The following is a 15,720-nucleotide window of genomic DNA, read 5'->3' on the forward strand; positions in this document are numbered from 1 at the left end:
CCACACTGTAGGCACAGCAAAGTTGAGTGCCTAGGGATAAAAAAAGTGAATCTCTGCTTATAAATCCTGAAAACACAAATTAACAAAAGACTTGCTGTACTTCTAATAAGACAAACTTACAGAGAAGATAGCTGCACATAATCCTAGGTCTTCAAGAGGAAACACAAAAATCTCACTTTTTGGAGAGGGCCCCCTGGAATGGAGGCACAGTACAGGCCCACTGCATGGAGCGCAGGACTCAGGGTGATTCTGAGGCAGCTTTCGGGGGAAAACCCAGACAAAGCCAAAGGATGATTCAAGTCGTATGTACTAAAGATTCCATTTGTCTCAACTAGTTATTCTGCGGTGTATATTAAGCTGTAATTTTTAAAGTCCCATCAGAATGTATTAAGCAGAAGCGAAAGCAAGGAGAAAGTATGAGTGACAACATGAGGCCAAGCAAAGTCCTTTTGCTCAGATGTGACACATGAACTGAAATGATGTGCTTCAGCCTCACAATAGCCCCTGTGTAGATGTGGACACTGAGGTTCCAACAGTCAAATAACTCTGAAGGTCATGAGCATTTATAGACAGGGCTTTTTGCCTAGTTCTCTGTACATCTTCCAAATCAAACATGAAATTTTCAAAGTGAGGGGTTTTTAGGGGGGTGGGTGCATGTAGTCATTAAGAAATATGTGTGTTTTTAGCTGTATTCCAGCCCTAAATGAAATCATAAGTCTTGTATTCAAAGTCACAAGGGCCTGAATTTTATATTTGTGTGGTGGTGAGAGAGGGAAAGAGACACACACAGCATGACTAAGACAGAAAGAAGACAAATGATGATAGATTAGATACATGACAGATTGATGACAGAGATAGATGATTGATGGATAGATGATGATGATGATGATAGATAGGTAGATAGATGGATAGATAGATGATACAGGTAGATACAGAAAGATAGATGATACATAGAGATAGATAGAGATAGATGATAGATAGATAGATAGACAGTTACATAGGTGGCTGATAGGTAAGCAGTCATAGCTGTGAGGGAAGAAAGTTCCACTTCAAGTGTAGCCTAGTAGTTCCTATAAAACCAACCCTCTAGAGATAATAACTATAAATTCTGGAAAAAAATAGAAAGTAACTGCTTGAATGCACCAGACAGTAAACAAAAAGAGACAAAGCCTGGAGAAGGAGCATTTGAAGAAGAGGATTGTAGTGGGTGGACCTGTGTCCCCCAAGATATGTCCATGCTCTAATCTCCATTCCTCTGCACTTGATCTATAGGTGTACTCAAGTTCAGATGAAGTAAAACTGCACAGTTGATCTCCTTGGAAGAAGAGGGGCATGTGGACATGAAGACACACACAGAGAATGACATGGGGTGATGGAGGCAGGGATTGGAGTGCCATGTCTGTGAGCCAAAGAGCACTGAGAATGCCCAGCGACCATCAGGGCCAGGAGAAGGCAAGGGGTCCTCCCCTAGAGCCCTTGGGGAGGGCCAGGCCCTACTGACACCCAGATTTGGGACTTCTAGTCTCTGAAACCATGAGAATAAGTTTAGTTTCTGAGCCACCATGTTTAAGGTGATATGCATGGCAATACTAAGAAGCTAATTCAGGAATAATACTGTCTGAGTTTCCTATTCAACAGCTTTTACCTTGAGAGTTGTCCCCAGTAGTCAATGTGGGACAAGTATGATTCCAGTAGAAAAACCTCAACACTGCTGGCTTGATGAATCTGAATGGAGTTTGGAGCAACTACATCCCTTGCAAAGTGGGATTCCAGAAAGGAATTCAGAAAGGAGAGTCAGAGAAGGGAAGCCTCAGATTCCATATAGACACTCTCTCTGAGTCTCTGGCTGACCCTTGCATGACACATGTATGACTCAAACACATGCATTGTGTGAACAACAAGCAGCCCTGGAAAGATGTTAAAAATAAACTTAGAAGGGAAACAAAACAGAATTTTCAGTTTGGGTGAAGTTAACTTACTAGCCTACAAAAACACAGAACTCTTTAGAGGAACATAATAGGCCTAGAGTTTTAATGAGATGTCATTCACAATGCCTAAGATATAAGCCAAAAAGACTCAACATAAGAAGAAATAGGGAAACATAAGCCAGTCCATGCAAAAAAGACAATGAATAGAGACCACCTCTACTCATAGCTGTCCAAACTAGACATAAGCAGATAGTATTTGTATGTTCACAGCTGTAAAAGAAAATCTCATAGAGACAGAATCTCAGCAGAAAAACAGAAACTATAAAAAAGCTAATGGAAATTAAAGAACTGAGAAGTACTATATTTAAAATAAAAAATGTCAGTGGATGTGGTTAAAAGCAAAAATAAAGATGACATAGGAAAGAGTCCATGAATTTGCAGATACTTCAATAGAAATGAAGGACAGAAAGGAAAGACCTTTGAGAGGTCCCTCCGTGGCCTGCAAGATGCTTGGAAGATCTACCGAATATGTGACTGGAGCCCCAGAGAAAGGCAGAAAAGAACAACGAAAACGCATTAGAAGAAATAATGGCTAGGAACTCACCAAAGTCAATGAAAGGTATAAAATTACAGATTCAAAAATCTCAGCAAACACCAAGCAGAATCAACACAAAGAAAATCTCATTTAGGCACATATTGATCAAACTGCTGTTTTCCTATAAATTTAAAATAAATCCATCCATTTCCACAAAAAAGTCTTCCTGGATTTTGATGTGGGTTGTTTTGACTCTTTAGAGAAGATTGAGAAGAAGTTAAATTATAGCGATTTTGAGACATTCAGTGCATGAATAAAGTACAAGACTCCGCTAATTTAAATTTTCTTTAATTTATCTCAGCAGTATTTTGACATTTCCACTGTGGAGATTGTCCATGTGTTTTGTTAGATTTACCTTTAAATACTTCGTGTCTTTTATGTATTCCAATGTTTTCATTCTCATTTCCATTTCCAACTGGACATTGCTAGGATATAGAAATATGACTGAATTTTGTATGAACTGGGCTTTTGTCACCTTGCTAAAATTACATATTGCCCCAGAAAGTTTTTGTAGATTCTTTAGAATTTTTTCTAATTAGAGATTAATCTTGCTACAAAATGTTTTGTTTCTGTCTTTCAAACTGGTTGCCCTTTATTTCTTTTAATATTTCTTCTTACACTTTAATATTTCTTTAATATTTATTTTTCTTACTTTATAAAACCAGCTAGGATCTCCAACACAGTGTTGAATACAAGTGGTGAGTGACATATCCTTGCTTTTTTCCTGATTTTAGGGCGACAACATTTTGTCTTTCACCATTAGTATGTTAGTTCTACATGTATTTTACGAGGTTGAGGAAGTCCCCTTCTATTTATTATCTGTGAAGAGTTATTATTTTTTTAATCACAAATCTATATTGAATTTTGTCAAATACATTTTCTGGCTCTACTGACAAAAGTTTTTTCTTTCTTTTTTAGTTTGTGCATGTAACAACTGGTTGATTTTCACACGTTAAACTAACTTTGCTTCGCATTTCTGAGCTAAATCCTATTTGGACACAAAAGGTAATCATTTTTATACATGGCTGATTATGATTTAAGAACATTTTGCTAAGGATATTTTTAATCTTTCTAATCATGTGGTGTCTGTAGTCTTCGTTTCTTGTAATGCCCTGGTCTCATTTTGTTATCTTGGTAATCCTGGCCTCCTGATGAGTTGGAAAGTTTACCATTATCTTTTATAATCTCAAAAAAAGTTGCATGTAATTATTTATTCCTTAAATATTAGATAAATTCAACAGTAAAGTTATATACACCTGAAGTTTTATTTTTGAAATGTTTTAAATTACAAATTCAGTTTATATAATGGCCTTAGGCTATTTGAGCTATTTATTTCTTCATAAGTAAACTTTTTCCATAAGTATCTTTCAATAGTGGAATATATTAACAAAAAATTGTTTATAAAACTCCCATATTGCCCTTTTAATATTTGCATTTTCTGTAATTTTTCCTTTCAATCTCAATATTACTTTCAGCTTTTCCCTTTTTTCTTGATTAGTTTCTATGAAGATTTTCAAATGCATTTTTTCATAAAACTAGATTTGCTTGTTTGATTTTTCTCTATTGTTTTTCTGTATTTGATTTCAATAAGTATTTGCTGTTACCTTTCTTATTGCCTTCTTTCTGATGGTTTTGGATTTAATTACTCTTCCTTTGCTAATTTCTATAGGTATTACCTTAAGTAATTTCATAAATCCTTTTCTCATGTAAGCATTTAACTTATAAATTTTTCTTTGCTCACTGCTTTAGCTATGTGTGTGTGTGTGTGTGTGTGTGTGTGTGTGTGTGTGTGTGTGTGTGTACAGCCCATGGATTGTTTTAACATCTTTATGGTTTTGCTTTTTAGTTTTATTTCTTTGGTATCCTAAAACACATTTTGTGTGATTTATATCTTTTTTCAACTTTTTCAATTTTATTTCCCACGAAGCGATTCAATTTGGTAGATATTCCATTGCATTTAAAATGAATACATATTCCACTATTGTTGGGTAGAGTGTTTAATAAATGTCACATAGGTCAAGTTTGTTGACAGTGTTTTTGAAGTTTATATGGTTGATTTTCTGCCTCCTTATTCTACCAGTTACTGAGATAGGCTTGCTGCAATCTCTAATTATACTTGAGGATTTTTCTATTTCTTATATAATTTCTGTTATAGAGGCATGCATATTTTGGATTATTGTAACTTCTTAATATTGACCTTTTTATTGTCCCCTATGGACCTTGGTGATTTTCTTTCATATTATGTCTACTTTTTCTGATATTAATATCAGAAAATTTTACTTTAATTAGGTAATACATGGTGTCCCAAGCTAAAACTCCATAGATATTACAACATATGTCACTTTTTGTGGCAAAGACTTTTCAGATGTAATTAAGTCAAAAATCTTGAAACAGGGAGATTGCCCTGAATTACGTGGGTGAGTCCTAAATGCAATCACAATAGTCTTTATGGGAGAGAGACTGAGGGAGGCCTGACATAGAGAGATGACATGAAGGCAATGTGACCCAGAGGCAGAGGTGAGAGCAATGCAGCCACAAATCAGTGAATGCTGGAAGTCATCAGAACTGAAGAGGCGAGAAGCAGACTCTTCTGCAGGGCCTCTGGAGGGACTGTACCCACGCAACATTGATTTTGACTCAGGGATCCTGATTTTAGACTTCTGGCCTCCAGAACTGTGAGAGAAGACGTTTCTATAATTTTAAGCCAAGTTTATGGTAATTTGCTACAGAAACTACAAGAAGCTAATATATATGGTCTATCTTTCATTTTACTTACTACTAATCTATGTCTTAAAAAGAAAACCTGTTAACATAGAGTAAGGTCTTTATTATTCATCCATTCCTGCCTTTTAATTGTACTGTTTAGGACATTTACATTTAATGGAATCACAACCACACTTGGGTTAAATCTTACATATGACATCTGAGTTTCATCTGTTACACTTATTCTGTATCCAGGTCCCTTTTCCATGCCTTCTTTTGGACAGAGTATCTTTATAATTCAATTCTTTTCTCCACTACTTGTTTATAAACTATATCCCTTTATTTTATTCTTTTCAGTAGTTTCTGTAGACATGTATAACATATAAGTTTAATATTTATAGCCTACTTTCAAATATTATTATTTTATATTACTTCACGTAATGTGAAAACCATTACTGGTTTCCATTCCTTGTGAGGTTGTTGTCAAATTTTACTGCTTTGTATCTCATAAAATTCCATTGTTACTCATTTTACTTCAGACTGTAAGTTAAAAGTAATTCCTTTATGTTTACCCACATTTTTACTATTTTTAGTGTACTTCAGTTTATTGTATACATCCAAAGTCTCATCTGGACATCATTTTCCTTCTACTGAATAACTTTCTTTAACATTTTTGTAAGTCAAGCCTTTTGGCAATAAATCCTCTCTGCTTGTGTTTTCCGAAAAGATTTTATTTTGTATTAATTTATGAAACATATTTTCTCAAGATAGATTTATAAGTTGATTTATTATTCTTTAGTGATATCATTAAATTGTTTTATTGTTTTCTGGTTTAACAAGACTTCACTGATTCTCATCTTTTGACTTGTGTGTGAAAATTCTTTTTCTTTGTCCACTTTCATGTTTTTCTCTTTATATGTTGTTTTCTTCTTTCCCATTCTTTTTATCTTCTCCTTTTGCAACTTCAAGTCTGAAGGTGACAAGTCCTTTATCCTGCACTTCTTGGAAACTCTACTCAGTTTCTTTTTTAACAATTCTCTTCCTTGTGGTACAGTTGTTTTAATTCCTAATTAACCAATTCAAGTTCGCTTATTTGTTTTACTGTACAGTGTCCAATCTACTTGCAAACCAATTGATGAAATCATTCATCTCTGATGTATTTTTCATTTGTAGCATTTCATTTGATCCATTGTATAACTGTAATCTCTCTGCTGAAATTCATCATCTGCTCCTGTATACTGTTTATCTTTTCTCATATCATTTAACTTATTAATTCTAGTTTTAAATCCCTGCTCTAACAACTAGGTCATTTCTGAATATGGTCCTGTTGATTGCTTTTGCCTCTTGAAAATTAGTTACTTTTTTTTTGCCATTTTCATGTGTGCATTTCTCATAAGTTTTTATTGGATGCTATATTTGATGAGTAGAAGAGTAGCAGGAACTGAGGAAAATAGTATTTATTCTTGAAAATTGGTAAACCTCTTCTGTCAAGCCATTACTGTACTTGGCTCAATCATTCTAGTCTATAGTTAGACTGTGTGTGGTGTATTGCTTCTCTAATTATTTCAGTCTTCCAAATTTAATTCCTCCAGTGGTAGACTACCACTGGATTTTCTTACTGTGGGGCCTAGAATGCTAAGGAATTTTCTTTGCTCCACCCCCAGAATTCGGCGCGGTCTCCCTCCACACTCCTGCGCTTACCTCTGGGTGTATTTCTGTTGATGTTCACCCAGTGTAGGGCTTTTGGTAGGGCTGGGAAGTGGGTACAGAATCCCCTTTTGAGTGGTACTTCTGGAGAAAGTAATCTAACACTTTAGCTCATACTCAGTCTTCAATAATTAGTTAACATTTTATTCATAGCTTCCTTACCCACTTTCATGGCAGCTGCCTTCTGCCTTCCCATAGTGGCCAAACATAAAATATTCACGTGGCCCATTTTCCTTAGAAGGTCTTATCACCTCAGAACTGAGTTTACCTGGTTGCCTTGCAACTTGAGCTCTATGATGGGCTAAAGAATATAAATGTTTAATATCAGACAGACTCTCCTTATTATTATGATAGGCATAATGCTCTCATGTCTTTCTGCAGCCTTACTGTATGTGGAAATATGTGTAAATTTTAACATGTACATTTAAGCCTATATGTTTTCTGTCTGCATCAGAAACCATCCATAACCTCCTCCCTAAGGATGGGCTATAACCATCAAACCTCACTGTCTTAAGCAATGCTCACACTACATGTCCATTTTAGGAGAGCAAGAGACATACTCATATTTATTTCCACACTGGGATCCAGGATGTCAGAGCAGTCTCATCTAAATTTTTAAATTTATTATGACAAGAAAAGGTGAATGGAATGTGAGTAGTAGAGTGAACATAATTTTCATCACTAGAGAATGGACTCAATCATTTTTCATAAATTGTTATCTTCATAAATCTCCAAGATCTTTGCAACTACAGCTAAAAATAATAGTCAAGGTCTTAGCTAGAAGGGGTTAAACCAGATTAGCATCAATTTTTATGGAACTCGGTCTAAAGTCAAGACTCACTCCTGGTTGTGTGTATGTCACAAACCCCCCCTATGTTACTGAGTTCACTAATACACCTATAGACTTAGTTCCGTCAGATGATGCCTTAGCCAAAAACTTAGTTGGGTGTGAAGTGGGTTCAGTTCTTTTCTCTGAGGATAAAGTGGATTGGGAAAATCATAAGAATCAAGAAGTTTCTCAGGATGTCAAATGGAACTTTTAGAAAAAAAAGTATTTTAGGTTTAGGATTTTACTTGGAAAAGAGAAAACTGTGGCTAGACTTGGTGAAAGCCACTTCGGGATCAGAGAAGTCTTTATCCATCTGTTTTCACTCATTTTTAGTGAGGAGTCTTTATTTTGTGGAAAGATAAAATGGGCTCCTAATAAAGGATCATAAATATAGTTTAGAAGTAAGAAAAGTCTGGCAGCAAGGGCCATTAAACCTTACAGTGAATTCCCAAAGACGTCATGGAATCCCATTTTTGGAGTTTTTAATATTAAGACAGTATCTCATCTGTCTGAGTTTTTTTTTAAGTCTAGAGGGTGGAGGGGTAGATTCTAACCTCATGAGATCCCATCCTGTTCAAATATTTTATTTCCTTATTGGAAAAAATTTAGCAACAGAAAGCTTTTTAATAAGCACTAACATTTTTTCAAAATTCTTAACATTCATGTTCTGATTCAATTATAAAATCTATACAATAGGTCTAGAAGATATTCATTTTCCTATTCACATAAGGAAACATACACACAGAGATGACATAGCCAGGAAGTGGCACAAATGGGCCAGAAAGGGGGCATTTCGATTAGCATGTATAATGTGGGGGGGGGGGGTCACAGGGAGGGCTGTGCAACACAGAGAAGACAGGTAGTGATTCTACAGCATCTTACTATGCTGATGGACAGTGACTGTAATGGGGTTTGTGGGGGGGACTTGGTGAAGGGGGGAGCCTAGTAAACATAATGTTCTTCATATAATTACAGATTAATGATAACCAAATTATAAAAAATCATTACTTCTTTTTTCCTTCTGAGAGGTTTTTGTATGTTGTCAGTTGAGGGTAGAGAAAAATATACCACATGGAATACTAAATCAAGAAGAAATAGATCTGTTTTACAAGGGTGTGTTTTGAAATCATTATTACAAGTGAATTCATTCCCAGTGCATCAGGCTTCAGCATGCTTCTCTGCATCTTGTGGTTCCCCTGCTCTGTCTCCACATCTCTGAACAGTAAAATAAATCAAATTACCCTGACAAAGAGCTCAGTATTCTCAGAAGGGAGGCTCTGTGTCCTTCCTTTTATTCTATATTGTGCTTGAATAATGCACATGACACCCTCTCAGTGAATTGGTCTAAACATAAAGCTTCTGGAAATACCAGGCATCCTCCCCTTTCCAAACTCACATACAGCCCCCATTAATGTTAATAGCAGCTATGCGGAGAGATAAGGGAAAACCCTCCCGTTATGTTCTATTACGTTTTTATTTTATGAACTGGTCTCCTGGATGATAAATCGGCACTACTGCAAATCCACAATTCTCTGGGGAAAACCTCCATGACGTTTTCCTTCTTTGTGCTATTCTGATGCTGCCGAACAAAGAGCCCCAAAAACTGAACACAAGCTGGATGTCGTTGACCTGTAATGACGATCGCACTGTGGGTGACGCCCCCATAAAACACCAGATGCGTCATTAGGTTAGCAAGTGCAGTTTTGCTAAAAAGAACAACTAAACCTGCCGGAGGTAATCACTGCATTTTACAAACATACTCTGGGCACCTGGTACACAGACACCCAGCACGAAGCCACACCCGCCGTGAGGTGAGTCTGGGGCTCCCACGTGCTCTGGCGTCGGCATCCGGCAGGAGGCCCGCGACGGTGGCGGGGCCAGCCCCGTGTCTGCCCCCCCACCCCCGCCCCTCGGGCACGGCCTTACTTGTCTTTGCTCCGCGAGGGTGGGTACAGGGATTCGGGCCTCAGTTCCTAGTCTTCACCTTTTCCATAAGACAGATGTTCCACTGAAGGTCCTTTCCTGCCCCTTCCTTTGTGTTCGTGCCCAGCCTCACTCCAGTCCTCTGCTCAAGCAGCTTCCTGAACTTAAAAAAGTCTTCCTTCCTTTCTCACCCAGGCCCCCTTTCTTCACAAACACTTTTCTCAAAAATTCTGGTCCACTTTGTTCTCTCCCTCTTTAAAAACAAATAAACTGTGGTTTTTAGAGCAGTTTTGGGTTCACAGCAAAACTGAGGGGCAAGTGCAGAGAGCCTCCCGTACACCCACCACCCCACTGCAGAGCCGACCCCACGCAGAGGGGCACATTTGCCACAAACGATGCTGGCGTGTTGCTGGAGTTCACACTTGGCGCTGCACGTTCCATGGTCCTGACTGATGTGCACTAACAGGCATCGGCCACGATGGCCCCCCCAGCATAGCTCGCAGCCCTGAAATTCCCTCTGCTCAGCTGGGCTGTCCTGCCCTCTCCCTTAAGCCCTGGCAACCACTGATCTTTTTACTGTCTCCATCGTTTTGCCTTTTCCAGAATGTCACAGACCACTAAGAAGACCTTTCAGTTTAACTTTCTTCACTTAATAGCATGCATTTAAGCTTCCTCCATATCTACTCATGGATTGACAGCTCATTTCTTTTTAGTGCTAAGTGATATCCCATTGCCTGGGTGGACCACAGTATATTCATCAATCACCCAAGAGGGACATCTTGGCTGCTTCCAAGTTTTGACAATCGCAAACAAGACATCTATAGAAATCTATGTGCAGATTTTTGTGTGGACAGGAATTCTCAGTTAATTTGAGTAAATAAGAAGTGTGATAGCTGGGTTGTGTAGCAAGTGTGTGTGTGGCTTACTAGTAAACTCCTGAACTGCCTTCTGCTGTGGCTCTGCCAGTTTTGCTTCCTTCTCTGAATCCGAGTTCCTGTTGCTCCAGGTTCTCCCTACAGGTGGTATTTGTGGCTCAGTTTTGGCCATTCTGATACATGCATGGTGGTATCTCATTGTTGTTTTGATTTGCATTTCCCAAATGACACCTTAGTGAGGTGTCTGTTCACATCTTTTACCCATTTTTAATCATTCAGGTTATTTTCTTATAGTTGAGTTTTAGGTGTTCTTTGCAAAGTTTTGAAAATAGTCCTTTGTCAGATGTGCCTCTTGAAAATATTTTCTCTGAGCCTGTGGCTTGTCTTCTTATTCTTTTGACACTGTCTTTCACAGAACAGTTTTAAACTTTAATGAAGCCTAACTTTTTATTCCTTTCCTGCCTCATACCTTTTGTGGTGTATCTAAAATTCATTTCCATACCCAATGTCTTCTGGGTTTACTCCTATGTCTTCTTCTAGGGGTTTCATAGTTTTACATTTTACATTAAAGTCTGATTCATTTTGGGTTAATTTTTGTGAAAGGTGTAAGGTCTGTGTCTAGATTCTTTTTTTGCAGGTGGACATCCAGTTGTTCCAACACCAACTGTTGAAAAATATTCTTTGCTGCATTCACTCCTTTGTCGAAGATCACATGACTGTATCTAAGTAGGCCTATTTCTGGGATCTCTATTCTACTCCATCCGTTTATCTTTTTTTGAACCAATACCGTATTGTCTTGATTGCTGTAGCTTTATGGTAAGTCTTACGCTTTGGTTGCATCTCATGACTTTTGTTAAGTTGTATTTTCATTTTCATTTAGTTCAAAAGTATTTTTTACTGTTTCTTTAGATGTCTCCTTTGACCCTTTTGTTACTTACAAGTGTGTGGTTTAATCTCCGAGAAGTTGGGGCGTTTCCAGTTATCTTTCTGTTACCCATTTCTAGTTTAATTCCATTGCAGTCCAGGTGCAGAAATTGTATGCTGTTGTCAAAGTTGTCCACGGCCTAGAATGTGGCAGATAGGTGCGTATCTCATCTGCGTCTGAGAAGAATGTGTGTTCCGCCACAGTGAGTGAAATAGTCCACGGACGCCCATAAACCCAGTGCCTCGACGGTGCTGTTGAGTCCAGCTGTGCCTTCCGGAGCTCCTACCTGCTGGATCTGTCCATTCCTGAGAGAGGGGTGTTCCAGTGGACTCCTCTGTTTCTTCTCGCAATTCTGTCATTTTGCCTTACTTACTTTGATTTTGGTGTTTAGCACATAAATATTAAGGATTGTTATGTATTCTCAGAGATATGACCTCTTTATCATTATGTAATGACCTCTTTACCCCTGATGATTTTCCTTTCTGTGTAATCTGTTCTTCCTGGAATATATAGATACTCCTGTTTTCTTTTGATTTGTTTTAGCGTTGTATAATTTTGCCTTGCATTTATTTTGACCTGTAAGTGCCTTTATTTTTAAGAGGATTTCTTGTAAACAACATGTAGTTAGGTCTTGTTTTTTTGATCCACCTTGACAGTCCCTGTCTTTTAATTGGTGCCTCCAGGCCACTGATGTTCAAAGTGATTATATATTTGGATTAATAGCCACCATATTTGTTACTGTGTCCTATTTGTTACCCTTATTCTTTGTTCCTATTTTTGTCTTCCACTATTTTCCTGCCTTTTATGGCTCTGAGAATTTTATTAGATTGCATTTCCCCCCCATTCATAACATATCAATTTATTTCTTTTTTTACTCTTTTTAGTAGTTATGGTCTACACAGCTTGTAATACACAGTCACAAGTAACCCAAGTCCACTTTCAAATAACTCAACACTACTTCATGGATAGTTCAAGTTCCTCATACTAAGGAAACAATCCTAATTCTTCTTTCCCCCATCCCATCTATCATTGTGGGAATTCTCATACTTATAACAAGCATATATGTATATCCATGATAGAATACATTTTTGCTATTATTTTGAACTGTTGTTAGATTAGTTAATAAAAAAGTAAAAGTTTTTGTCTTTCATTTATTTATTCCTTTTCTGATATTCTCCCTTTCTTCATGTAGATCCAAATTTATGATCTATATCATTGTCCTCCCTGAAAAGCTTCATTCAACATTTCTTATAGGGCAAATCTACTGGAAATGAATTTCCTCAAATTTTATTTGTTTGAGAAGGTCTTTATTTCCCCTGTACTTTGGAAAAAATAATTTCACAGCATGGAATTCTAGAGGGGTTTTATTCTGTCAACACCATAAATATTTCACTCCATGCTCTTCACGCTTCTATAGTTCTGAGAAAATATCTGATATAATTCTTATCTTTGTTCCTATGCATGTGTGTTATTTTTCCTCTGGCTTCTTTCAATATATATATTTTTATCTTTGATTTTCTGAGGTTTATAAATGATATGCTTAGGTGTAGCTTGTTTTTCTTTTGTAATATTTATCTTACTTGATGCTCTTTGAGGTTCCTGGATCTGTGGTTTTGTGTCTGATGTAATTTGGGGAAAATTTTCATTCAGTATCATCTCAAATATCGCTTTTTTCCCTCCCCCTCTTTCTTCTCATCCCCCTGTTTCCAGGACATACAAGTTACACCTCTTGTAGTTGCCCCACAGTTCATGGATATTCTGCTCTGTTATTTTTTTTTTCAGTCTTTTTTGTTTATTTCCTTTCTAGTTTTAAAGGTTTCTTTTGAGATATACTCAGGCTCCGAGATTCTCTCCCAGCGTGTCATGCCTGGGGGTGAGCCTGCTGGGGGCTCTCTGCATTTCTGCTGCGATGCCTGAGTCCCCAGTGCTCTTCTTTTGTTCTTCCTTACATTATCTCTCAGTTCCCACATGCTGACTACTTTTCCATTAAAGCCCTTAGCATATTAATCTTAGCTCTTTAAATTTTTGGTCTGATAATTCCAGCATTCCTGCCATTTCTAACTCCTATTCTGATGTTTGTTAGTCTCTTCAAATTGTGTATTTTATTGCAGTATGGCTTTTTGGTGGACATGATGTACTAGGTTAAGGGACATTTTAGGCCTTTAGCAATGTAGTGATAATGTGTGGGGGGCAGGGAAGCATTCTGCTGTCTGAGGATCAGCCTCCCTCCTTGGGTGAATCCAGCCCCTGAACTGTGAGCTTCATCAGTGCCCCGCACGTCCCCCTCTAGGTGACCCAGGGCAGCTGGAAGGCTGGAGCTGGGTGCTTCCCTCCTCACATGTGGAAGGCTGCAGTCAGCTGAGGTTATTTCCTTCCCACAGATTGGTTAGGCTGTGAAAAAAAACCCAGCAGATTAGGCTCCAGTCAGATACTTTCTCCTGAGGACAAGTCTTGTCAAGAACAGAATTCTCTGTAGGATTTCAGAATAACTCCTTTCCTCTTTCCCTAACAAAAGTACAGAGGGATTTTTGTCGGCTTCACTGCAAGAATCTTGTCGAGCTCTTGAAGGCAAAGCTCCCAGAGCTGTGGGCCACCCATCACTGAGGACCTCTGGAGGTTCTAACGCTGAGACTTGCCCACACTGAGCCTCTGGCAACATGTCAGCTGCAGTTGGGATTGTCCTGCCCAGCACTGGGTCCCTCCAGGTATCCGCTCGGGTGAGCCGTGCTTCTCAGTCACTGCCTGTCCGAGCCTCCAGTTGCGGGCGGCAGTTTGCCCGTGATCTCACCTCTACTCAAAGCACGGAGGCTTGTTCATTCAGCTTCCTCCTGATCGTTAGGGCGGAGTGATGACTTCGGAGCTCCTTCCATGCCGGACCCATAACTGGAAGTCCTGTCCTCTTCCTTGCTCACATTTCGAATAAACTTCTGATAATCACCACGCAGTTTGTACTGATGGTACGTTTTCTGACATGGATCTCTGAATTGTTTATTACATTAACACCTAGATGTTAGGCTTCCTTTGTTGAGGAAATAATCTCACATAATAATCTCGACCCAGAATGCCCAGTACAGTTCAGTAGGTACCCAATAGGTGACCAATAATCCATTAATGTTTGTGAACAGTACTTAATCTCTGAGCACTCCTCTGGTGCATCACAGTCTTGTGACCCTCTATGTAAGTGTAAGTGTAATTGTATATCCTTAATTGTGGAAATACACAATAAAAAATCTAGGTATTAATTATGCATATAGAGAATATGCACCTTTATAAAGCCAAATAGCATTGAAAAATAGTACATACATCTGTAAGACGTAAGAATTATTTTGTAAATAAGGAGAAAATGCTTTCGGGCAAATTGATTACATAGAGAACTGCTTGGAGCAAACCTCGCAGCACCTCCCTCTTTTCTCCCTCCCTCCCCATTGCTCACCTGACACCGTGGAGTCCCAATCTTGGGTTTGCCACTTACTGGTGATGGGGATTAGTAGGTGTTGAGGAAAGTAACTGGTAATTAATTTCACCTCTCAAAGGCTCAGTTTCTCCATATAGAAAACTGTGATTATGTTTACTTTGTGGGGTATTTATGAAAGTTAAAGGAGATGGCATTTAATACCAGCCAAGAATCCCTGGAAGGTCATAGGTGCTCTGAAAACATGAGTTATCTTCCCACTTTTCTCATATCCTCTACTTTGAATTTATTTTCAAGAAAATTAGTTGTCTGTGTAGATTCTCTGTCATCAGAAAACGAGAGCTCTGTAATTCAGTGTAATTTCCCTCTCCGTTGTAACTACCAGTAGCTCTGAGCACAATCTGTCACCCAAGCATATTTATCTGCTCAGCTTTTATTCCTGCAAGACCCCATGTTCTCCTGCATTTTATGTGATGACAATTGTTTTCAAGTACATAATCTCAATAATCTCAAAATGTTAAATATAACAATGCACAGATCAACTTAAATACAAATCACTCATAATGGGGAAAGCATTGTACTAAAGGATAAGAAAATTTGAGATTTACTCCCAGCTCTGATCAAACTAGCTTATATGCTTAGGCATATAATTTAATATCAGTAGGTCTTGGTAAAATTAAATCATTTGTGAGGTTATTTTAAATTATAATTTGCAATTATTCTGATCTTTAAATAGAGACACATTCATAATAGACATTATGCTCTATGTAATTTTCTTACTGTGTCAAATTTTGAAGACATAAACTTAATGTACATCTCAAGA

At 38.0% G+C, this 15,720-nt stretch overlaps 1 long non-coding RNA gene across 1 annotated transcript; it reads left to right on the forward strand.

Moving 5' to 3' along the window:
• The first annotated feature begins 1,615 nt into the window (after positions 1–1,615).
• LOC130682048 (uncharacterized) lies at positions 1,616–14,418 on the forward strand. Its single transcript, XR_008995369.1, has 3 exons — positions 1,616–2,547; positions 3,442–3,528; positions 14,001–14,418. It is a non-coding gene; the product is annotated as an uncharacterized LOC130682048 (long non-coding RNA).
• The last annotated feature ends 1,302 nt before the right edge of the window (positions 14,419–15,720 follow it).

This window comes from Manis pentadactyla, chromosome X (genome assembly GCF_030020395.1).
Source record: "Manis pentadactyla isolate mManPen7 chromosome X, mManPen7.hap1, whole genome shotgun sequence".
NCBI classification, from domain to species: Eukaryota; Metazoa; Chordata; class Mammalia; order Pholidota; family Manidae; genus Manis; species Manis pentadactyla.